The sequence below is a fragment of the Talpa occidentalis genome, unplaced genomic scaffold (genome assembly GCF_014898055.3).
Source record: "Talpa occidentalis isolate TD23 unplaced genomic scaffold, MPIMG_talOcc4v2.1 talOcc4.4, whole genome shotgun sequence".
Lineage (NCBI taxonomy): Eukaryota > Metazoa > Chordata > Mammalia > Eulipotyphla > Talpidae > Talpa > Talpa occidentalis.
Genome location: NW_023604295.1, coordinates 74,269,270 through 74,295,655, shown reverse-complemented (window position 1 = coordinate 74,295,655; position 26,386 = coordinate 74,269,270).

Sequence of the window (26,386 nt, the reverse complement as noted above, 5' to 3'; positions counted from 1 at the left end):
TGTTATTATTTAGAATGCCATTCCCAAGAGGTAACAGTAATTCTAAAGTAGCAAAACAAAACAAAACAAAACATTTCTGGTTATTTAAAATGTCAGATTATGTTTAAGTTGTATCTATCATAATTAACAAAATTAGACTATACTTACTGCTATTCTCTGAAACATTAAATTTTAGCTTCAAAAATCCTAGTCAAAGATAAGTGCAGGGACTAAGAACTTCCTCAGTCTTCCAAGATATCTCCATTAAATTTTTCCTTTCAATAGATTTATACACTCTCCTTTTCTCAGTTCATTCACTTATCAGCATATGAAGCCCACCATGTCAAAATAACAATGAGTCAATTAAATAGAGGTGTGGTTAGCAAAGTCAATAGATTCTCCCACACAGCTTTCCTCTTAGCTGCCTTCTGAGTATTAATACAAAGGGATTTTTTATTTTTCCCTCAAAGTTAGAGAAGAAGCAGGTCTCTCTAATACAGTATCTTCTACATAGAGAGGGAACTTAGTCTTTGAAATATAAATTAGCTGACCTTTTTAGTCTATTTGCCCAACATTCACAAGCATCTTTCTCTGATTTTCTTTGTCCCTGTTCTTTGTTAATGAAACTAAATGCCTATAATCCAAGCCAGAGGATAGGTGGTAGGAGGGGTAGAAACTTGGTGAGGAGTATGAATAAAAAGGACGAAAGGACAAAGAATCTATGTGGGGACTCGACAAAAGTAGGGTTTGAAAGGATTGCTCTCTGTTTTGAGCATAGAGGTAACCAGAAAATTTAGAAGTGAAGCCTCCATATCAAAGGTCTAAGCCAAGGACAAATAGAATAGGCTTTATTTTCTATAAAGCCAATCCAAAACATGCTTTTTGGATTGGAATATTTAGTGTCTATAATTGAAGAAAAGTAATTTCAATTATATATAGTTTCTTGCTTCTATCACCTAGAGGTGTTGTAATTTGGGAGTGTGCTCTGATGTGCTTACACTGTGGCACAATATTAGACTGGTCCTTAATCAAATTATGCCATATAACCAACCCTGGCAAGACACTACTATGACAACTCCAGTGTTAACATAGATACAAAGAGGTACAGCTAATATTTGCCATGTATTTATCTAACAAAGATTTACAGAGTCCTATTTGTCACAATACCACCTCAGAAGAAAAGAGACAGAGAGGAAACTAAACTCACCCCACACATCTACTGAAACACAGAATGACAACACTACTGTACAGCTAAGACTATGTCTTCTGCAAATTTAGCAAGAGTAGTTACTAAAAGAGACCACCTAGGGAATGCAAGAAAAGAGAGGTTCTATAAAGGGGCATGTAAGACAAACATCTTTAATACAGAACTTTGGAAGAAAATTACATCAATTTTAGAAGGGAAAACTGAACTATGGAGAGAATTTGTAGGAAAACCCTCACAGTTACTTAAGGCCTTAGTATTATGATTTGGAACTAATATTAGGCCAGGCAGGGTAATCAATTTGGGATATAATCATATCCTAAAAGTTAAGGGATTTTGCATTTGACCTATATCCAAAATTCAAGAAAGAAAAAAAAAAACTATAATCCTTGAGGCTCTGCAATGGTTGAAATCTTGGTACACATCACCTTCAGAGTACTCTATGTTGATAAACTTCAAGTGAGTCCTTTGGAGAAGATTGAGAGCAAAGAAAAAATTTCCAATTTCTTAACCAAATTGGAAATAATGGTTAAGATGCTTCCTATGTTGTTATAGGAATAACTGTAGACAAAGCAACCCGAGATTAGGCATTGTTTATGCAATTTTTGAAAGGAGATCATTATATCCAGGAAATAATAGTTTCTCTCAGGGTATATGACTTTCCTGAAATCCCCATTAGTTCTTGCTAACAATGGACTTAATTTAAGTGAATAAGATGGAAACCAAAAAAGATCCCGAGTCACAAAATACTAAGCATGGAGCCTCATTTCATTTCTTTAGTGAGTGGGGCAAACATGTCAAATCAAACATATCCTCTTAAAGAATTGCCTCTTAAAACTGGAGACTATTCATAAATCCTGTGATTGTTCAAGGAAGAAACCAGAGTCCCAAGTCAAAGCCAGTCAACTTCCCTCACACAAAATTTTGCTACTTCGTCTGCTTCTCACTGAATAGATTCCCAGTATGTCTAGCACTAGGTTAAATCAGTGAGAAGTTTACAACCCAAGTACAGTTTCAATAAAAGGCCTCTGTACTTTCTAAAACCCTACGATGTCTCTAGGTTTCTAAAATGAGTAGCACAGGACTTTTTATGAGAACAGCAAACACTACACCCTTACAAGTTACACAAACATCATAAAAATTCTGTGGCACTGGCCAGGAGCATTTAGCAGCCTTTGGTCAGACCCTCCACTATCACATCTTCCTCTGTTGAAAATACTTGGGAATAAAATGTCACAGCCTCTCCAGAGGTTAACCTATATCTATATGATTAGTTCTGACCAACAAAATGTAAATGAAAGTGGTATTTTTTGCTTCTTCCTATCCTATAAATTAAAATCTCCCAGAGACATTCAACTTGAATGGTCTCTCCCCTTTACCATGAGGGTGAAAGCAAAACACTCAGTCATGGTAGCATAATCTAAGGAGAATTGCTTAGTCACAAACTTGAAGGAAAACCTCGTTCAAGAGAAATATCTAATCTGCATCAAACTGCTATGAAAATATGTGTGTGTGTCTGTGTGTGTTTATATATATATATATATATATGTGTGTTATATATATGTTTATGTGTGTGTATGTGTATATATATATATATATGTATATATATATGTTAAGCCACTGGGATATTAGGGTTATTTGCAAAGGCAAGTAGCATTAATTACCCTAACACTGGACCAAGGGGCTAGTCAGTAACTTCAGAAATCATGGTTCATCCTCTTCCAAGTCTTCTGATCAGGTCAAGGGTGAGCTTTTATATACACACAGCTTCCAATTGCTCTGTCTTCACAAAGAAATAACCTAACTCTATAGAAAACACATTTGCATTACCACACTGGCCACTAAAATAGCCACAGTACATACCATTAATTTTAGAACACTTCATTCCTGAAAGCATAAAATATCTCCATTTATAAATCTCCAATTCCATCTGCTTTCTGAGCATGGGAAATTTTTTGAGAGTTAACCATGAAGAAGTGTTTCTTCATATTAGTCACAAGAAAGTTCAAGGTCAACTCCTTAGCTCTCAGAAGACCAATAATCAGCAAGACTTAATGAAACTCTATTAAAATATGCTAAACACTGTCCTCAGTGCTGGAAAGAGACTAGAGCTGCCGTGAATATTTCCTAACCTGTGTGAACAGGGAAACTAAAATTGTCATCCCACTGGTTTTACTCACCATGTTTTGATTAAGCATGTTGAAATAAGATAAGGTTTCCACTTGATATTTGTTTATAAAGAGAAAATTTAAACAGAACTGAGCAGTTAGATAGAACCAAACATATAAAAAATATGGGTTTTAAATACAGGTTTCACTTACCATCTTCAATAGTTAGGAATGATTTAATTAACATTTGACTGAATTGCAAAACATTTTTTATAGCTAAGGATCTATTTTTTTAAACTTCAATGATTAAAAACCAAAAAAAAAAAAAACCAAAAAACAATGAAGATCTTTCTTGAGCAGAATACATTAATCAAATGACAAAAAATAATTTCTTTAATAAATTGCATAGGATCTTCTTGATGATAACTGATAACATATATAGAGCATTACCAAACATAATGGGCACATATTATATAGGTAGGTACCCAGTAAAAAAAGAATATTTAGGAATATGGTTTGTTTGAACATACTTTATTTTTTTGTTAAGGTTTTATTTATGTATGCATACTAGAGCTGGGGTACAGGCCAGAGGTGCGGGGAGTGAGAGGATTCACCAGAGACAGAGTGGGGAACAGAACAGGCAGATTGACTAAAGTACACTGCTGCGGGGAGCAGTGGGCGAGTCAGGAGAGGTCTGCTGCACCATGTTGGTTGCTCCCTGACCGGCTGGGAATTGAACTTGTACAGCAGTGGCTGCAGCATGCTTCACAGGTTGCATCTTAACCCCTTGCACCACCAGGGAGGCCCCCATACTTTATTGTTTTATTGTAATTTTTAATAAAGGGGTTACATCTTTGGCTTACCTGACAATATAAATTTCTAAAAGGTATAATTTCCTTTAAAGCTTAACTTTCTCTGCTTTGGAGAAGGCACCAAGAAGGTCTTTAGTTGCACACATATAGGACAAGTACCACCTATTATTTAGGGATAAAACTTAAAATCATCTAAATTGGAAATGGGTATATTAATGGATCCATGTAGCCAGTAAATTGAATTTGTCTATGGTCAATCATTTTATGAATGATCTTTTTTTTTTTCTTGAAATAGATATGTAAATTGCAAAGCTGATGACCTCTATAACATGTCATTTTGGAGAAATAGCAGAGGTTGGGGAAATATCCATTCACTATTGATTTATCTTACTTTCTCTGTGAAAAGATGGAACCCATCTTACACATTGTAAAGATCATAAATAACCAGCAATGTATGTAGCTGAATTTAATTCCCTCCTGATCTTACCTTGAGGTACTAAGATGGGGTATAGAGACATAGTCAGTAAACATTAACCCAAATTGCTCATTCTGTCCAGGTCTAGATAATGAAGTAGTGTAGGAATGGTTTCTATTTCAGATTAGAAAGACTTTACAATGACAGTAGTCAGGATTGATTTATACCGACTCAAAACTAACTCTAGTAGGCTCTGGAGAATATTTCAGAAAGCAAAGGTAAGGAATAGAATAACATATCCTCTAATTGATATTTACAAGAGTCTCCAAACCACAGTGAGTTGAGTACTAGAAGTCACACCACCTTGTCCAGAACTGAATCTAGACATGATCAGTTATTTGGATTCCTTCCCCCAAACTCTTTCTTAAATCACAACAATTTCATCATGACCCCTTTCCTGATGCTGATTACATGTTGTTTGTATCCCTAACTTCACCCTGCCTTGCCTGCAGGAATGAAAAGGAGAGTAAAGCTTGAGTGTTATTTTTAAGGCTTACTTGAACAAACATGGTATTTTCTTCCTTCCAAATGGCATTCTAAGTACATTCTAAACGGGGCCTGACACTTTGGTAATCTCTTAGAAGTTCACTAGGCCTATTAGAAAGGAATTCTGCTTTATCATAAGGAGATATTTTGCCGGAAGGAGGCAGTCTGGTCACTTAGCTTTAAAGCCGACTTACTTCCACTCCACTAGCTCCAATTCTCAGTATATTGCAGCCTATAGCAAAATAGGTTTAGCTCGAAATAAGGGAATGCAATGAAGAACAAAATCAAGGTCAAAGGAAGAGTATTTTGAACTATCATTTACATATCCGCTCAAACTGAAAGTATAAATTTTATCAGGTTGATCTCAAATAAGTTTGCACTCATCATTAATTAATGTAAGTTAATGGCATAAAAGAGATTTGATGTTGTGACTTCTTACATCTTGTGTTAGTTCAGTACATAAAGTGAACAAGTGACATCCTAAGTCTGTTTTGTCATCTTCAACAAAAATAAAGAGTGTTTTCCCTAGGATGTTGTCACAGCACTAACCTGAATACAAACAGGAAAGATGTTTAATTGTTCAAAATAACATCGTTAATAGTGTTAAGACTTAGTGCAATGTTGCTGAAAAGGCTGAGCTCTGGTTCTCTCCTTTCATTAAGCAGGAGAGATGAAAGGGTTGGGAGTTCATTTGAGTAACTGGAAGATATTAGGCAGTGGATACACATCAGCCTTTATTTTTATTCCATACAACACTGAATATTACCTCCTGTTTCTATGTGTTCATTTTTATATTAAAAAAACATGACTTGGGCCTCCCCAGTGGCGCAGTGGTTGAGCGCTGGGTTACGAAGCTGCCCGCAGCCTCTGCTGTGCCGGTTCGATCCCCGGCTGCTCCCCGGCCACCGGAGGAGGGTCTCGCATGGCGTGCAGACCTCTCCTGCCCCCCACTGCTCCCCTCAGCAGTGTACTTCGGTCCTTCTGCCTGCTCTGCTCCCTGCTCTGGCTCTGGTGAATTCTCTCACCCTCCCGTGCTTCTGACTGTACCCAGTGCGTGTATAAATAAATAAATAAATAAAATAAATCTTAAAAAAAAAAAAAAAAAAACATGACTTAGTTCCTTAAATTCAAACCAAAGCGATCAACTGTTGGGTCAAACAACATCACAAACAGTTCTCAAGAATAGTGGATCATGTGACACTGAGTACCTTCTGTTCAAGTAATTTTACACTGTTATCAAGTCTGGGTAAACTGTCAGACTGAAACATTTTTAAGAAGGTAGACATTACTATTTATGTGTGCTTTTAAGAGAAAAAAAGGTACAGGGAAGTAGAATTGCCAGGGAGAATGCAGGAATATAACTTCCGGTTTTAGGCAGTTGGATAATAAATTGCATGAGCATGGAAATGTGGAATACTTTACATCAACTGGAGAATTGTGGTTATTAAAATGGTTTGTCAATAGAAACAAAGCAAAGTTTAGGTGATGAATAGCCAGCAGCTGCACCTTTACTGCACAGTCAGGAATTTATAATGAGGTTTAGGTACTGTTTTTCTTTTCTTTTCACTTTTTTTGGGGTAAATAAATTGGGAGGCTGGGAAACAGATATAGTGGAGCACATGCTGTGTTGAAAATGTTACAGAATATGTATACTCCACATTGAAAGGTTGGGGATGAGCAGGCAGGTAAAACAACATCTCCTCTGCTTATACCATCTTCCTAACAACCCCGAGCAGTGCATGAAAACCTCACTAAGGCAATTGACATCAACTGTTATTTCCCAGGGGTCAAATTTGGAATCTTTCAGATGGTGATGACAAACTGGATTTTCTTTTATGAAAACAAAATTTAAAAAATATTTCAAAATTTTAATATACACATTTAAAACCCATTAAATGTAGTATTTGATCTTTTCAAATATATTTATCACAAAATTGACATTAAGATTAAACATTCATCAACAAACAACCATGAACCAGAGACACACTATGGGGTGGGGAGCGGGGAAAGGACAGATTGGGGTCAAAATAAGGGGGTTGCAATTGTATGGGGAATATAAAAATAAAATAAAAAAAAAGATTAAACATTCAGAACAAAGCTAAGGGTCTGAATTCCATGCTGTATTACCTAAGACTACCTTAATCTCAAGCCACTACATTCCAGGGGAATAAATAATTACATTAGAGCACTATGATATAACTGACATTTTACTGTAGTTACTTCCTTGACTTTCTAGTCCTCAATCTGAACTTGGTAGCCAGGGACACTTGACTTTATGCTCTAGCTCATCTCAAAGTTCTGGACTTTCTAAAATCTGATTCTACTCATGTCTGCCATATGCCAGTTTCATGGAAACTGCAAATTTCATTGGTCCAAGCATTTTATTTCTCAGAACTGCTCTTATTTGTTAAAGCCTGAAGACCAAATGTGACCAAGAATACAAATGGAGTGAAATAAAGCAAGGTTTATTCATTTCCTGAGCTAAAGGAGAACATACCCCAGAGACCTATGGTGGTGACAACTGGGAAAAGAAAATGGGGAAGAAGCAGATCTCTAGAGGGGTTAGACTTTCACTGATTGATTCTAACCTGTGTCACAGAAGTGTGTGTCTTTTGTGAGATGGATGCACTGGAAGTGGAATACTGCTGCATTTGGATATTTTAGTTATTTTTGTTCAAGAAGTGGGAGAAATGAAACAGGGCTGGGGTTGACATTGGTAAAAAGTAGCAACCACTCTAAAGAAATAATCATTAGTTATTTTACAGTGTAGACTGGCCTTCGGTATGATTCTGTTAGAAACATGGGTTTTGTTAAGCTGTTCATCCTTTGGAATATAGTAGATATGCCTTTGGGAATATCAGCAGAATTGTTTTTTACTTTCACATCATTTTCCTAATCCAAAGATGTCCACACTACAAACCTCAGGTTCTAATTTTAGTCACTGGATCCCAGTATCCGACTTGTTTTGGATTCCTGTTTAATTGGGGTATTCTGTTTCATTTCTAAAGACCTAGCACATGCTTCTGAATACCATTTGGCTGATTGCAATAGTTTTGAACAGTTTGAATAGTTTCCTCCAGCTAACTGCTTTACGGAGCTCTGCTGCCAAACTGTGTCACCTGCTAGGACATCTGCTTGTTTTAACTGCAGGATATCTTGGTTGCCTAAACTTCCTCCATTGTCTGCTTCAGGAACTTTTCCTGATTTTCTGCCTCATCATTTTTATTCTATTCAGTCTCTCTTGCTCAATCAACTGGAGTCCAACAGAAAACAAGAGACACTAAAAGTTGGTATGGATACAGATGTTTTCAAATATTTAGGTGTTTGGTTATGTGTAACTCATGCCATGGTGATGCCAATGACTATTTTACAGTCATTACTATTTGTTTTAAGAAGTCAGAGCAAAGCACATTAAGTTAACTTGGAGGAATCAGTGGTGAAAGGGAACGTGTTCTTCTTTGTCTTAAAACTGAGCCAAGACAACTTGGGTTTGATCCTGATATGCTATTAGCAGTGCAATACTGAAAAAGAAAAATTGACCTCTTCATGCCTTGCATTCTTTCTCAGTAAAAACCAGATACAATAATAGTCTTACCTCCTAAGACTGCAGATATGTAAAGTGCATGGTATGGCATCTAGTACCTTGCCATTAGTGTTTATTATTTTAACAAAGGCAATTTCTGAAGAAAGTTGCATTTAAAGAAAAAAATTACTGAGAACTGCTATCATATTGTTATTAGGAATATACCTGGAAAACATGATGTAAACATTTTATTCTTAATATTTAAATGGATTTTAGGTTAACACCACTAAACAGAAATATGTATGATGACAAGAATGGGTATAACTCAAGAGCATAATTTCTGAAATAATATACCTAAGATCTACTGATATGAATAACAGTGACATTGTCATGCTAATACAATTCTTAAGTGCCATTGTTAGTTATGCCACTGTTTAAATCATTTATGATTTTGTGATTTACATGTGACAGAAGACCTTAAAAGTAATGCATGTTATAAATCAAGTGAATAATAATAGTGACCACAGACATTAGCAAATAAAATATGACCACTAAATTATCCTAGTAACTTTTTAAACTGATACTTAAATATAACATGTCATCACTTACTTTCCTTAAACCTTTATTTGGACCAGTATTTCAAATTATTCACTCTTGCTTAATGCATTATATAAAAACATTGAGTATTTTACCGTCCACTGAGAAAAGATCAAAACTAGACTGTGTATATCCACCTTTTTCCTGGGTGCAAACATGTAAAACATCACTTTCTCAAAAGGATACAGGGACGGTTTCTGGGTCTGGCTTAGCAAATCCTCTACACAACTGAACTCCTTCATCCTCACCTTAAGTTTGTTTACACAATTTCATTTTCTTATCAGTCAATTCAACACAGTCCCTCAGCAAGGGAAAGGAAGCCTTCCATTGTACTCTTTACCTTTATCAAATCCCAGCAAGCATTCCCCACCTAAACATTCTTGAAAATTAACTCTAAATCTTTGCCTGAGGGGATTTTTTCCTGCCTTCCAATTTTCCACTTCTGTGGTCTTCTCTTTGCTTCAACATATTCAGAAATGTGTGCAGTTGATAGGAACATGTTCGGGAAGGCAGTGCCAGGAGGAGCCCTCCCCTCTGTTTTTTTCCAGGTGGCCGCTTTGGTTTCCTGTGGTGTGTGGTCTGTCGTGGTGGCGTCTGCCTAACGAGGCAGTGGTAGTGTCTAATGTTTTAAGTATCTTAGTGGATTCCAACATCTCCTCTCTTCTTTATTTTTTAACACTGAGACAGACTGCCAGGGAAATGAAATTTAAATAACAGTCACAAAAATTCTCCAACGTAGATGACATAAAAGGCACTTACTAAAGTAAATCATATCTTGGCAACTTAATGTCTTGCAGTAATGAGAAAATTTGAAGTCATTCCTAGGAACAATAGATCATATAGCTCCGTTCTTAACAGGAGCTTAAGATAAAATGGAAAAAAAATGCAGTAGCCATTAATAAAGGAAACAGCAATGAAAATAAAACTTGGGAGGAGCTACAGTAAATCAAAATTTGAACATCTTAAAAATAGTGGTGTTAAAAAATGGGAAGCAATTTTAGGCATAGCAAAAACCCTTAAAAAAATTACAGTTCAGCAGTCTTCAAATTCAGCTTCATCCAAGGAAAAGCCTTATGGTACATCATGAATAGATACATGGTTACTAAGTCATAGGCAACTGAATCTCAAAAACAGAATTTGAACCATGCTTCTGGTTATCATGTCCCTCTACAAAGCATAGATGCTTTTGTTTGTTCATCACCAGTAGATGTTTTAGGTAATAATTGATCACATCTAGACAACTGATTTACCAAGTCATAAATAGTGATCTGATTCAAAGATATATTTATACTTAACAAATGCAAAAGGGACTGCATATTAAAGTTGGATGTCAATATAGTAATCACATTCAAGCAATTGGAGAGGGCAATATATGTATTTTCTCCTTTTATTACCAGTGTAGAAGTTGGTCAGGTAAAAAATCTAGAGAATACAGATTAGCCATATCTAGAAAATAAAAATCAACCTTAGGTCCATCATCCAGAGATTTCTTCTGCTATTCTTTTGTGGTATCTCTTTCTAGCATTTATGTATACTTTAATGCTATTCATTAGAAAAAAACAATATCCTTTTGTATATACTATTTTAAAACTTACAGTTTTTATTTAGTAATTTGTATCAAATATTTTTCCAAGTAATGAAACTTTAGAACTAAATTTCATTGGTTCTTTAGTACACCATTGTTTATATGATTTGAAACATAAGAAGGTAACACATTTTGAGAACTAAATTTAAGTAGTTCAGGAATCTCAACTTTCAGTAATTGTACAAAATCATAATCTTAAAATTAGAAGAAATTGAATCTCTGGGATGAAATTTTTATCATATTTAAGATTCATTTTCCTTTTGAGATGGAGTCTGTGTGTTGAGGGAAAGTTATGTACGGTGGATGTTGGTTATATGAATATGGGAGGTGCTCAGGGACGGTTGTGGGAGAATTTCCAGAGTTGACTTGCTACCAGTATTTTCCCTCAATCTGATTCCTAATGCTGGTGGAGGTTATTAAGCTCAAGTCTTCAACTGGGTCCTGATGAGTGTTGCTTTCTTTCTGTTATGATTCTATTTGAGTCTTGTCCCATTTAAAAAATCCTTTGTAGTTTATTTTTTATTTCTATCTCATTTATTTTACTGTACATTTTATTGGTTCTTTCCTTTTTGGCTTTTGGTTTTGCTTGTTCTCTATCTAGTTCCTTAAGGATAGATTACTTTTTGAGATCTTCCTTATTTCTTAATATGTGTCTGTGTTGCTATATACTTGTCTCTTAGTGCTCCTTTTGCTGTCTCCCATAGTTTGTGGTAGTTCAGTCTTCATTTTCATTTGACTTCAGCTATTGTAAAAATTTTTTTCCTTTGATTTTCTCATTAACCCAATAGTCATTTAGTAGCAGTAATGTGCTGTTTAGTCTGTACATATTTAAGCTTTATATGACTTTAATTTTGTGGTTGGTTTCTAGTTTGATACCATTGTGATCAGAGAAGATACTGGATATAATTTCAATCTTTAAAAATTTATTGACACTTGTTCTTAAGATGGAATCACCCCACCTTTAATGGTTAATTTTATGCACCAATTTGGCTGGACACAGTGCCTAGATATTTGCTCAGACATCCTTCTGTATGTTTCTTGGACCTAGTTTTGGAATGAAATTAAATTTTGAACCAGTGGACTTTGAATAAAGAGATTAACCTCCATAATAGGAACAGATATTTTCCAAATCTGTTGAAAAACTTAACAGAACAAAGACTGACCTCCCAAAACAAGAAGGAATTCTACTGGAAAGCTGCCTTTGGACTCAAATTATAATTTTTTCCCTCATCTCCAACTTGCCTACCTACGCTGGAGGTTTTGAACATGTGCATACACATTCTAATGAATCAACTCCTTAAATGAAATTTCTCAACAAATAGAAAAATAAATATATTAGATAAATGCCAGCTGCTAGCTGGGTAGCTAGATAGTTATAGAGATATGTTTCTCTACACATACATACACATCTTGTTTTGTTTCTTTTTCTGGAGAAGCCTGACTAATAATCCTTCTTCCTCCTCAAATCAGAAAGATTCTTTACCTTCACTTTCTATGGCAGGAATGACCTTGCAAAGTAGAACAACCAAGGCTTCCCTGATGACACAGGGAGTAAAGTCTGAGTGCTATCTCCAGCCACTGTGGCCTGAGTTCCATCCCCAGCCAGGGGATGGAACCACATGGCACAGAAGACTTCTCCTGTCTTGCCTATTGCTCCCTTCAGCAGTGTATTTCAGTAGATCCACCCCGTTCTGTTCCCCACTCTGTCTCTGGTGAATCCTGTCCTCTCCTGTACCTCTGGCCTACACCACAGTTCTTGCATGCATAAATAAATAAATCCTTAAAAAAAGAAGCAGAACAACCAGTGAATGCGGTATTTACCTCCCCTCACTCTAGTGCATTAAAGGGTAATACCTCTTTCCCCAAATACATGTCCCTATTCTAATATCTGGAGTCTTTCAATGCTTACCTAAATTGAAAAAAAACACTCTTTGAACTTTTTAAGATTCAAAAGATCATTCTGTATTTAGATTCAAGAGATCATTCTGAATTATTCAGGTGGGCTCTAAATCCAGTGAAAGGTATTCTCAAAGCCATAGGCAGATGGAAATTTAAGACAGAGAAAAGAAGTAGGCAGTGTGATTATAGAGGTAGAGATTAAAGTGACATGTACACAAGTCAAGAAATGTTCATTGTCACCAGAAATAGGAAGAGGCACGGAACAAATTTTCCCCAATATCTTCCAATAAATGCAACTTTGTTTATCAATGAATTCAGACCTCTAAATTTCATAAGTATAAAAGAAAATATTGCAATTATTTTAAGTTACCAAGTATAGTAAATTGTTGTTAATGTGCAGACTGAAGAGCACCCCAGAACCCCCAAATTTGCATACTCTAAATAGGTTCTGCCTCCCACTGCATAAAGACAAAACATAGGCTTAGTATGAAAGAACATTAATAGAATTATTGTGCATAGAGAGGGAAGAAGAGAAAGGATATAGTTTCCCAATAAAATGCCCAGTATTCCCCATGCCCTAAGGGTAAATGTGCTGTCAAATAGGGTCAGCCTAAAGTGGGTCTGCTGAGGCCTGAAACCTCGCTACAAGTTTAAGGCACCTTCTGGTGGGTACCCACAGGAAAGGGCAGAAGGGGTCAGTCAAGTCTGGGATGAAAGGAGCAAAAGTAAAATACAAATCAAGGTAAATGCTGCATTGTCAGCCTCCCCACCTGTCTCTCACCCATGTATTTCTTCCATGTCTCTCAAGTCCCTGGTGCCAGTCCAAGGCTGAGAAGCAAGCAGCGCCCCCTTCACATGTCTCTCTGCTTCACATGTCTCCTCATGTATCCTTTTCCAAGTGTCCCCACAAGTGACTGTCCTCCAAGTATTCTATATTCTCACCTACTGCTCAGCTCTGCCCCTCCTGAGGTAGAACCTCCCCTTTTCATGGAAATTACACTCTGACATTATGGCAGCTTTATGAAACTAACATACTATTCATTTTTTGCAACTCAACTAGCCCCTATGTTCTGGTTTGTTTTTTACCCCTTTCATGACAAGCACTCTTTATATGGCAAAATGGAAGCAAGTAAGATACAGAAGTAGATTTTTTAGGAACATACCCCTATGCAAATTTCTGTTCACTCATTTTACCTACCTCTGAAAATATACAGTAGTGGCCAGCATGAGAGACAAAGATATCTTTCAATCTAAAAGCTAAAGAATGTAGCATCATTTTAAAATTTGACTCTCTACCAAAAATTACTTTCATTCTACATACTTTTGTCACTTTTTATTTGACAAATATTTACCATAAAATAGAATACTACAATGAACACTTTCTTTAACGCTAAATCTTACCCACAACCAGAATAAGACTTTTTATTTATTGATTGATAGATTGATTTATGCATACAAGAACTGGGGTGTAGGCCAGAGGTGCAGGAGGTGAGAGGATTCACCAGAGATAGAGTGGGGAGCAGAACAGGCAGACTGACTGAAATACACTGCTGAGGGGAGCAGCAGGTGAGACAGGTGAGGTCTGCTGCGCCATTTGGGTTGTTGTTCTCTGGCCTGCTGCGGATTGTGCTGCAGTGACTGGCCATAGCTTGATAGCACTTTGTCTTGAATCCTGTGCCGCCAGGGAGGCCCAGGATAGGACATTTTAGAGCAGAAATGTCAAATTGTAGAAACTGCAAAGATTTAGGGATTTGGGGTTATCAGTAGTTTTCTACCTAGTTTCCTTCTTCTGAGTCAATGCTTCTCAGAGTGTGTTAATAAGAAATGTTTGTTCCAAGAAGGTCTTAACAAATAAATAGGACTTAGTTAGAAAAAGGTATCTATAGTCATAGTTCTTGATATTGATTATATTGTAGCAACTCACCATATTTCAAAAGAATCTCTATTTTAGATTCCTTCAATATGACTCCTGTTGCTGTCAAAGTCTGTCAGTCTGAACTCAATTTCTTAGTCTCCCTTGCAGATAGAATATTGGCATTTACCTTGGCTCCTCCAATCAGATATAGTTGTATAATTAGTTTTAGAAGTGAACAGACTAAAATTACACATAATTAACCTTTTGTAGAATCTAGTAGTGGAGGTGGCCAGCTTTGCTAGGGCACCTGTAAAAGAATTTTTGACATGCAGTTTTAATTCTCACTGGGATGGACTGAAGAGATGGATTTAAGCAGTACTGATTGTGTTTCTTGAGAGCAAGCAGCCTTTGTGTTGTAGCTGCGAGTCTTTTTCTCATTGTAGAGCTTACAATCCTGTCTCTGAGGACCTTTCGGAAAATCAGTTAATAGCTCAATGTTTTGCAATAACTACCTTTCTGCTTAAACTGACAAAGAGGCCTCTCTGCTTTTGTGGCACAAAACACTGATCAATAACATATCAGATAGGTTTGGGAACTCAGTTTATTTATTTATTTATTTTTATTTACTTTTCTATGTTTACATTTTTAAAGGACAGATCTATTAGGAAAAGGAGAAAGAAAAAAAGGGGTACCTGCATAGTCGCAGGCAGGTAGGAGAGCTGCTGGGAAATCAATTTAAATTTATCATGCAGTTTGTTTTGGTTTAGTTTTTACAAAAGACAACTTTAGGTTATTTCATATGTATCATAAATTTTCAAGAAAATTAAATATACAGTTTTCCCTTAAATATATTGATTACTATATATTTACTCTTGGAAAAAAAAAATGTGTAAGGCCTCTGTTCCAGGAAAGACTGAAACATGTTTTTGGTTTCTCCAGTCTACCTGCTGCAAAAGGCAAAGTAATATTGCCAGTAAGCAAATCATACTGTGTTCCTGTCCTTCTCAAAATTCTTCAATGATTTTCCATTGGCCCACAAGATGAAAATCTAAACTCTGACAGGACATAATATTTTATTTATGACTTTTATTTATTTATGCCTTTCAACATTTAATACCGGGGCCCCGACCCAACTTTTTATTACTCTTCCCTCATTATTATCTCCTCATTTTAACTCATGCTATTGAATTGTCTGTACATTCAATAACAAGCCTTGCTCCTGTATTACGTTCATTCCATTTATGCAAGGGCCCCTCCACCTGCTTCCTTCTCTCTCAGGTGTCTAACCCACTTAAAAATATTTTTTTTTTCACTTTTTATTGTATTTACAACTTAAAACTCTGAGTTCAACAATTATATTCTCTGTGACATTGAATTTGACACCCCAAAGCAGATTTAGGTGATTCTCCCCCTGCTGCACACATCATTGAATAAATTGCGTTTAGTTACAACTCTTTACCTGTGTCCTTCTGGAGTAGACTACCATTCCCTGAGGGTTTAAATAGTGTCTTATTTCTTTCGCCATTAATGTGGGAAGGAGACATGAGTACAGTTCTTGATAGAATCACGCCCATGAATCATGCAACCAACTTTAAATTGATGTGCACAAAAGTTCTGTACTTCTGGCCCAACTTTTTCCATACAGACTGGATATTGAGTGAGAGGTGAACAGAAACTTATGAGTACTAATCAGCATACCCACTGGCTCTTTCCTGAATGTGGAAATCATGAAATGACTTCATTGGAAATAACAAAATGAAAGAGTTAGAGAACAGAATACAATATTAGAAGTATTGCTATTTAATTTTCCAGAAGTAAACAGTTTCAAAATTATGAAAAAAGACTAATGAATATCCTCATAATCAGGTAAGGAACCAGGATGTTAGAGAATCAGGAACACAGCCATTGGGGCTCTCCAAGGTTGGGGGCAGGGGGCTAGTAAAGGTGGATAACTCAAGATGGTAAGCATGGAAAAACTGTAGTTTTGTGATTGGGAGATAGGCCAATGGCAAATCAACCTCACATCCCCTTGATAAGAGGAATAAGAAACCCATACAAGGACTATGTATGAAGTAACGCCATTGGAGGAGAGCCAGATTTAAGACAATGCATACAAGGAAATCAAGACAATAAACTATAAACAATCCGTCCTCAATAGCACAAGAGGTTCCAAATGAAACAGTAACTAGGTCTAAAGGAAAATAACAGGAGTGAGTACAAAGGAAAAAAAAAAAAGCTGATAAGACAGAATTCCATTTAGACGGAGCGATCTAGTTCTAAATAAAATTATGACAAAGTTGCCCCCATTAATGAAATAATTTGGCAAGAAACCTATTAAATTAGACAAGTGCTTTAACTCTCTGATTAGAACCCATTTAGCAGGTGTGCTTTCATGATGGGGGCAAGAGAGCTTCCTGACATCTCACCATTATCCATATATACATGTGCATATGCAAAGTAAAATAAAAATAAAAACTATTAATCAAAGTGTAGTTGTTTACATGTTGATCAACTGGAAAAAATATAACCAGGTATCATATCAGTAACTACATGAAATATTGCTCTGATTCTCACCCTTTCTTGGAGAAAATAAATTAATCTGCTCTTGATAATTTTAGCTTTCGAAACTTTTTTTTCTGATTGATCCTTTGTTTGACAAATTTTAAGGTAACTTTTTCTTTTTACTTTGTTACTATTTGATATTTTCACAGACCAAAAACAGGTCTGAATTTTAAATATATCCACAGAAGTCATTCTCACCTCAATTTTTGCATATCATACTAAAAATATTTCAAATGAGAGCAGTTTATATTTCGGAGAATCACAGTGTATTTAAAATTGAAGTGATAAGGTTTGTTTTTGAAAGTTAAAAAAATCCATACTGATTATTTTTTCATTAATTTTTTAAGGAGTACCATTGCTTTATATCCTTGTTAATATTTTCACAGTATAGGATTTCTCCCCTCAGGTGTAGACACCACACGTTTGCCCACCACCAAAGCACCCACAATCCTCCACCACAGTCCCTTGTGCTCTCCCCCCTGCCACCTCATTATTTGATTTCTAAATATAGCAATTGCTCAGGGACCCTGAACACACATATTAGATGCAGGAATTACATAAACCTCTATCCCTGACCCTTGCTTTTTCCTTGTCTCTGCTGTTACTCAGCAATGTTCACATAATTTTGAAGAGAAATGAGGCCCAACTTTGTATCTATGTGTGTTATAAATTTCCCACAGGATTGAGAGTGACACCATTATGTCCTCAGAGGCTGCAGTCTGTGGGAGAAAGTTGCAATCTCTATTTTCCAAAGTTCCAGTAGTGGAGAACATGGACATAACTAACTTCTTTTAGGGTAATAAATCATTCCCATAGCCAGAGAATTGCCAGGTAGAAAGGTTTACTGACAAAGACATTCCTCAACTTTAGAGACACAAGCTGAATAGCTGGGCACCAACATAACATTTGTTCTCTCATTTATTCAACATCCCTGTGAGCTAGAGCAGGGCACATGAAGTGAATGTGGACTTGCCCTGGAGAAACTCATTCTGTTGAGGTGAGTTGATGCATAGGCACATACTTTACAATAATTACGACAATTAATCACTGTAACCCTTTGGTTGTGGCTGAATTGTCTGGAAAAACAGGAGGGATTGTCCATTAATAGAAAAAAGTAAGCCTTATTATCAATCACTTGTGAACAAAAACAAAGTCAAGGAACTGATACAAAACTTTTCTTTAAATTCTTCTGCCCTGCAAAAGCTCAGTCTATTAAGTATCCTTTTTAGATGGTCATCAGGAACTAATGCTCTCTCTGGTCATTTCCTCCTCTCTTCTCCCTGCTTCCATTTCTCTGGGTCCTTTCATTTCTCTGTAGTATCCTACCTCCATCCTGAAAGGTAGGAATAGATCTGTATTGGTCCTCATAAGCTGTAGTCCGTTGGAATCTCCAAGTTGCAGTCACCATACCATAAATCCTTCTCTGTTAGCATAGTACCACATCAACATGTCCCTACTATCCTGGAACATGAATTATAGAAAACTGTGACAGGATTAGTGGACAAATTCTGGTAGTATGAAAAAATGATTGAACTCATGGATTCTGGAATAAGACTGATTGGGTTTAAAGCACAGTTCTGAACAGTATTTAATGCTTTGTCTTTTGTCATAACATTAGCTGCAGATACCAGTAATTGATAATTTGTGACAAGAGCAAGGAGAAGGAGCCTCCCTGGTGGCGCAGGCGGTTGAGCTCAGCACTGTGAAGCTGTCCACAGCCTCTGCAGCACTGGTTCGATCCCAGCTGGCCGTTGAGGGTCCTACATGGCACAGCAGACCTCTCCTGTTTTGCCCACTGCTCCCCTCAGCAGTGTATTTCGTCAGTCTGCCTGTTCTGTTCCCCGCTCTGTCTCTGGTGAATCCTCTCACACTCCTGTGCATGTGGCCTATACCCCTGCTCTTGTATAAATAAAATAAATCTTAAAAAAAAAAATAAGAGCAAGAGGAAAATGAAAACAAAAGGCTTGAGGGGAAAAGTAAGCCTTAGTCTGTCATAGAAGGTTAAGGAGCAACTCTGGAAACCCAAGGGAGTCAGTCACAGGGGGTTTGTGCTTCTCCTGTCCTGGGGCCATTATCCCCACATCCCCCCTTCTCTGGTAAAATGTCCTGCTGTTCTGGTGCCCAGAGGAAAAACCCTCCTTGAAGCTGTCATTCCTGTGGCCAATCCACAAAATATTAGCCCTAGCAGAACAATATAGCCTTTCTTGATCAAATCAAAGCCAAGAATTGATTCACTTTTCCCTCCTGCTTCATTTTCCTTATCAGGTGGATAGGTTCTTAACCCCTGTCAGAGCTTAGAAGCTTCCAAGAGTCCAGGAGTCCAGTCACTGACCTCTCATCTCTGCATAGTGCTGGAACTCTTTCTTAATTGCTTCTCTTGTCTCTCTGATAATAGTAGATGGTGGTTTTTCTTTCAATGACACCATTTTGCTAACTAATGTTGAATGGAAATCTTCTATTTCAATACTGCAGACCCCAAGAAGTATACAACTTCTTCATCCAGGGATACCTTACTAACCCATTCACACTCCTGAATCACTGCTAAATGTCAGCCACCTTGGCGCATTAATGGGAATGCATTTCCGTAAGCCTTAAAAGAGAGAGGTAGTCAGGGAGAGGGAATTGGACTATCAGACTCTCTTCCTTTGGCTGAGTGAATGTTTCCAAAATAAGAATCCTACCCTCACTCTTCTGAAAGCTCTTATTTTTAAAATATTTTTTTAAAGGTTCAATTCAGTGATTGCCTCCATAAGGTAAGCTATTCACAATATATATTTTAACTCCGCTCAGTAGATCCTGCAAAGAATAATAGGCACATTTAAAATTTTTTTTTACTAAAATCTATAGGATAGCATCTATTCTTAAGTAGCAGTATTTACAGGTCACAAGGAGGAATTTTTCCTTCTAGGAAAGAGTACTGCTAATAACCTTAGATACTGAGATTTTCAAGAAATCCATCAGTAATCCATTCTCAAACAGAATAACAGCAGAACATCACCAAAAACTCTTAGCCTTAAACTGACCAACAATAGTTTAAAATCTGTCACTTTCATTTACTATTTGCTGGCCTTGAATTATTGTTTCATCTTCTATAAGATGAGTTTGCTAATTTCTACTTCATACGAAATTTGATCTATCATTAATAAAATGATAGAATATATACAACAACTAATAGTTTATGATGATTATCATGACAAACTGCAAAAAACCACTTATTTATCACTAATTTGAATTCAATTACATGTAATTGCCAGAACCAGCATGGAAACCATTCCTCTGTCCTACTGTAGGAACAAGTGAAAAGAAAATAAATTAATGTACATTTTCTGAAATATTTAAGTATAGCTCCTCTACAGGAATTCCGTGATTTCTCAAAGAATCATATCTGGAAGATGAAGACAATTTATTTAGCTCCTCAGTCTAGGTTTCTATTTCCCAGAATAAAGACTGACAAGATTATGCCCTACATGTAGCTGCCCACTCACTGAAAATGTTTGCAGCATCCTTTATAATGAATGTATTATTCACTTATTTGCAAAAGTATCTATCTCCAAGAGGCTGTATGCTTTTCCAAACCATGGAGGTGTTGCAGTCAGTAATTGATATTATTAAATATGTTTACTGCTGATACAGTGCCACAGCTGAAATGTGCTGCTTTTCTATACTGAAAATTGATGGGATATTGACTTTGATTTCAAGTCTATAGTAGATGTCAGCAAAACTTCAACAAATGAAACTAAGAAAGCAGAAATACTTGATATATGTCCTTTTAGAATCAGTGGCAGAAAATAAAAGAGAACAGAATGTCGGTGGTACCATATGCTGCCGTTTCAGTGAGAGTCAGTGCATTGAAACCATGAATAGTTGATTCAAAGCTGCTCGTCGTTATCAGCAGATTGAGGCAAAGCATCGTGGAGAGAGAGAAATTGTCTCTAAGCTTTACTTTCAGATAAGGGTTTGTTTTGGGTTTGGTGGATGTTCTGGACTTCCTAAAAGGCATGTGTTTTGCTTATTTGAGGAAGGTTACTTCTCATTCACAACTGTGGACAAATGGTAAAGAGTGTCTGAGAAGAATATTCAGGCCCATTGCCTAGTGAAACCTCTGTAAAATAATGGTCACAAAGATTGATTTTTGTTAGAAATAATTTAAAATGAATTTTAAAAAATTATATGATATACCATGTCTACATGTGTGCTATTTAGACCAAAAATTTCAAATTGATGCCAAAAAGGGAAAATCAGCATGGATGAATACATAGATTGCTTTCTTCCCAAAGAAACAGCATATCAAATATTTACTGTTTCATTATTTTAGATTGTTTTAGGCTATTTCCACAAAGAGTAACTAACCATCTACATTCATATTTATAACATCACTGATGCTCTAGCAAAATAATGTGCTTTTACATTCTCTATCTTATTTAATCTTTATAACAATCAGGTAACCCATTTGGCATGGGATTTGAATCCCCATTTTACACATTAGGACACTAAGACTCAGGGTTGGAAAATGATCCATCCAGTGTCACATAGCTAGTGAGTATCTTGGTAATTCTCATCTGTTTTGATTCTAAGCCAAGTGTTTTTTTTTTTTTTTATTTGTATGTTTGTTTGTGTTATTATATCAGAGCACCTTTCCTGCTAGTTTTCTATCATTTTCCAAAACACCTTCAACCAGGAGAACATATCAAGATCATCCTAGTATTTCATTCAGTAGGTATGATTGACACCAAAGATTGTGTGTTGTTCTCTAGGCAAACATCACAGAATGTCAGACATGGAAGATGTTAGCAATGATGCAGTTATTAGAGCAGGTTGGCCTTTAGTTCTTTTTTTCTTTTCCACCTATACCATCTATAAACTTGGCAGACCCCCTCAATTGTTCCTATTCAAAGATCATCAACTTGTCACTCAGCTCGACTTATGAAGTATATCCTCTAGATCTGTTGCAAACTTTTTTCAAGTAAGGTACTGAACAAATCAAGAGAATAGTTGAGGATAAGTAATAAAGGGGCTAATTCAAAGACATGGGCTGGCAGATGTGAGGGCGCTCTGACTCCAACATGGGTCACCCCACTGATCTACAGGGTTGATTCAGCTGATCCGGCTGGCTAGGTGGGTGTGCCCTCCCTCCCTTACTGCTCCTTGCACATGTCTCCTGAAGCTGAGCACTAGGTGGAAGGACGGCCTTCCCAGAGTAGAGACAGACGTCTTACAAGGGTATACTGATAGCTGTGCTCCCCTCCAAACAAGTTCTCAAAGATCTGGGCTAGGTTAAAACAAAGCACTAAGAGATAGTGCAGAACTGTGAGACGTTATTTACTGTGGTCTGAAAAAGCCAGGGGAGGGAGCTGATAATGGAGCCCAGACAGAATAACTACGGAGGAGGGCTGGAGTGAAATCAGTGAGGAAGAGAGGGCAACAAAACACAGGACTCACTTTCTTCCGAACTACCAATATTATGCCATACCTCCCACTGTCTCAAGTTGGAAACCAGATGGTGTCTTAACCCAAGTATATTTTAAACAGAGCCTGTGCTAATATATTCTTCTGGAGTACAATTCCAGGACATAGAAGTGTGGAAAAGTAAATGAGGCAACAAAAGGAGAGGAAATGTAAGAAATGGCTTTACTAAAGGGGTCACATCTGCCCAAGTACATTGTTTGATTTCATAAAACATCCCAGGAAGTGCTATGAAGTGGCCATGTCTCCCATGAGTCTGGGGGATAGGGATGGAGAAGACCTAATGACTATTAGTAGCCCCACGAAGTGTCAAGTCAGCTGATCTTCTGGTTGTGTCACACATGGGCACTGAGAGGTCTCCTGGTGTCTCCCACACATGAAGAAGCTGCAGGGTGCAAGGAAACACATGAAGTGTGAGCCAAGGTTCTATGGTGAGAAGCTCATAAGCAAACTAAAGAATAGTGAACCACCTTGACAGAGATGCTCTTGGCCAAAGCAGCAGGAAAGATTTAGCTCTACTGAACATTATTCCCACTGACATTCTGTCTTGATGGAAGGGTTTTCCACTCTTCCTGCTCACATGGATCATTTGAAATCATTCCTCTGTCCTACTGACAACTGAAAAAAGTACAGCAACTTTTTCTAATTATTTCTCTTCCTCATCTCATTAATCCAACAGTGAGTCTTACTGATAAATATTGCTGGATGAAATGTCGACTCGTGTGTATTCATAGGATAGGGTTTGCTTACAAACTTATTGGTTTCTTCATGGTATATGAACCTGTATGTATGTGTCCACTGGTATTTCATTTTGACCACTAATTCAATTTGAAAGCACTAATTTAATTTAAAGTAGTGTAAAGAAGAATAAAAGGAGAAGAAAAAATTAAAATGTAGGTAGGGGGCTGTATTCACTAATTATGTAACAATCTACTATAGAATATATAAAAGAACCATTCAAAGAAGTTGGATTTTTTCAGTCCTGCTTCTCCACTCTTGCAAGTGTCCCATTCTTAAAAAAAAGTATTCATTTTTGTCATTTACTTTTTAGTCAAACAGTATTCTATCGCTTCAAGCCTCAGTTTCACAGTTTGTAAAATGGAAATATAATACCTGTCTCGTGAAAGAATGTACACAGCATGCTTCACCTAGTTCACCCCCCAAATGTAATAGTACTCACTCCTCTTTTCCACGGTGAAAATTGATCTTGTAATGCTTGGTAATAAAACATAAATACTGCTCTAAAGTTGAATTATATACCCATATGTTTAGAGAATAATGGAGAACTGCTCATAACTATAGATTCTATATAGTCATCTTTTTAAGATTAGGAAGTCAAGAAGTGGTTTATTAATTACCTCACACACACACTCAGCAACTATTTCTGGGGTTTCAAATCTGCACTACTTACTGCTGGAAAAAGAAAGAACAATTGTTTCAGGTATAGTGTTTTCGTACCCCTTAAATAGACACAGTCACCCAAGGTCTACTGACTTTGAACGGGTACCGTTGTTACTATTCATGCAGAGAAATGAACATCACCTCTCTGGCCTTCTTCTTGCAGGCTTTGCTTTTGGTCTCCATAGCTCAGTCTCCTCCTCCTCCCCAACTTGAAAGTTTTAAAAGCATTAGTCAGATTTGGAGATGCATTTTAGTATTTAATTCCTTCTTACATACCATATCATCCTTGCTGTTTGACCCAGTAATTTTTCCCCTCTTTGATAATTACAATAAATTTTAATTTTAATCACTAGCTAAAGAGAATATCACTTACCCTCTTCAATATTGTAGAAACTAACTTGACCTAGAAGCACATTTGCATGTATTAATGTCAAACATCATCTAGTTAACTGTAATTGTGATTGGAACCACATGAAAAAGAAAAAGAGGGGAGAAAAAGTTTTGCTTACCTCAGCTGTCTAAATTAAACTAACAATTAATATTTGCAGGTGCTGGGAAATAGACTTAGCTGGTTGCTGCCAGAGCACACCTTGATGTACCCTTGAGGCATGGCATTAGGCCTCCAAGTACATAACTCAGAAAATAATTGTGCAGGTGTAAAAAGAATCCAGAGCTGAATTGCCAAATGCCTAGCTTTGTTTTCCTCCAATTCTGAGGACAATGACATGGTCTTAGGTTGTATTAACTTACAATAAGATCTAATTATAAATAAAGACTAGAAAAATATTTTAGAATTAAAGGGTATTCACTAAATCAATAAGATCCTATAAAATGTAAAAGTATTCTGTAGTCTTCCTCCCATTTCTAGCCCCACCCTTACCAAACTGCACATATAAAGCCGTCTTTGCAAAGATGATGCATAAAATTCCATTCTTATGATTAAATCTTCTGCTGTCGATGGGAGTGGATATAGTTTCCAAGTAACGTTCTCTACCAGATTGTTCTTTTTGTTTAAGAGATGTGGAAGTGGGGAGTGTCTGCAAATAAGGAGTGTTCAGAAGCTTAGTTCCTCCTTAAAATGCAGTATGCGTGACAATCTCCCTGGCAACAACTGCAATAGTTAAATACATAATAATAATTTCTTCACAGTAAGGAAATAAAATAAACGATTAACTCTAGAGCTAATATTGCTTGGAATAGTTTAAAGAGTATAATTTGAGAAAGGAAGGGCACAGTTTTGTCAATTTCTTTCTCTTTTGACACTTAGCTTTGAGGTTGGGGGTAGATGGTATAAATTACCAGGATCTGAGCGCTGGAACAGGGCTTAGACCTCCAATGTGTTTCCTGTCATCACCAAGCCCACGGTTCTGTTGTGTTTCATTTGCCCTGCTTTCTGGGGCTTAAGACAGTTTCTTTTCTGGTTTTGTTTTTGTTTTTGTTTTGGTGGTACCAGAAGACCTTGGACAAACACCCTGTTACTAATGTTGTCCTACTTCAAATATATGTAAATAACTCTTGGTCCATTTTCATGTATCTCTATTTTAGAATTACTTTTTTTTTTTTTTAAAGATTTATTTATTTATGCATACAAGAACTAGGGTACGAGCCAGAGGCATGGGGCGGTGAGAGGTACCCTTTAGAATTAAAGGGTATTCACCAAATTGGGGAGCAAAACAAGTGAATTGACTGAAACACACTGCTGAGGGCAGCAGTGGGGAGATAGGAGAGTTCTGCTGCGCCATGTGGGTCAGCTACCTGGCCGGGGATGGAACTTGTGCTGCAGTGGTTGTGGATCGCTTCATAGTCCTGTGACTTAACACCTTGTGCCACCAGGGAGTCCCTCCAATTATTTTTTAAAAGAACATTGTAGAGTGAACATTATTTCAATTAAAATGTTAGTACTGCCATAATCCAGATTTGTTTCCCCAAAATCATTTAAAAAAACTAAACTAAAATTCCTTTAAAACACAACATTAAAAAGTGAGTTGGGTTATATTGCTAAATGACTGTTTAAAGATGAAAGCATGCTCTATTACACCTCCTCCTTGTTTTTCTTGATTAATAAATAAAGACTTAGAGATGTTAATTTAATAAGGCAAGCGCGCACCTAACAAACTAAGAAACAGAATGGAATGGAGACAACTTGCTTCTAAGTTCAGGACTGTACGGTGTTACTCAATGCCCTCAATGATATTGTTTACCTACTTCCCATACATGTCCTTGATGTACAAAGTATCTCTAGTTCAGATAATGGTAGTGAGCTTCTGACATTACAAAATAAATATAACACTTAAGATGTATCTGGATTTAAAGTAGTCAGTGAAGTGATGGCTGGAACATAGGCTTTGGTAATATCAATGAACGCTTATCCTATAAAAAATCTGAGTCAAAATCTACTGTTACATGTTCATTCTTTAGACAGGCTAGCAGCTAGTGT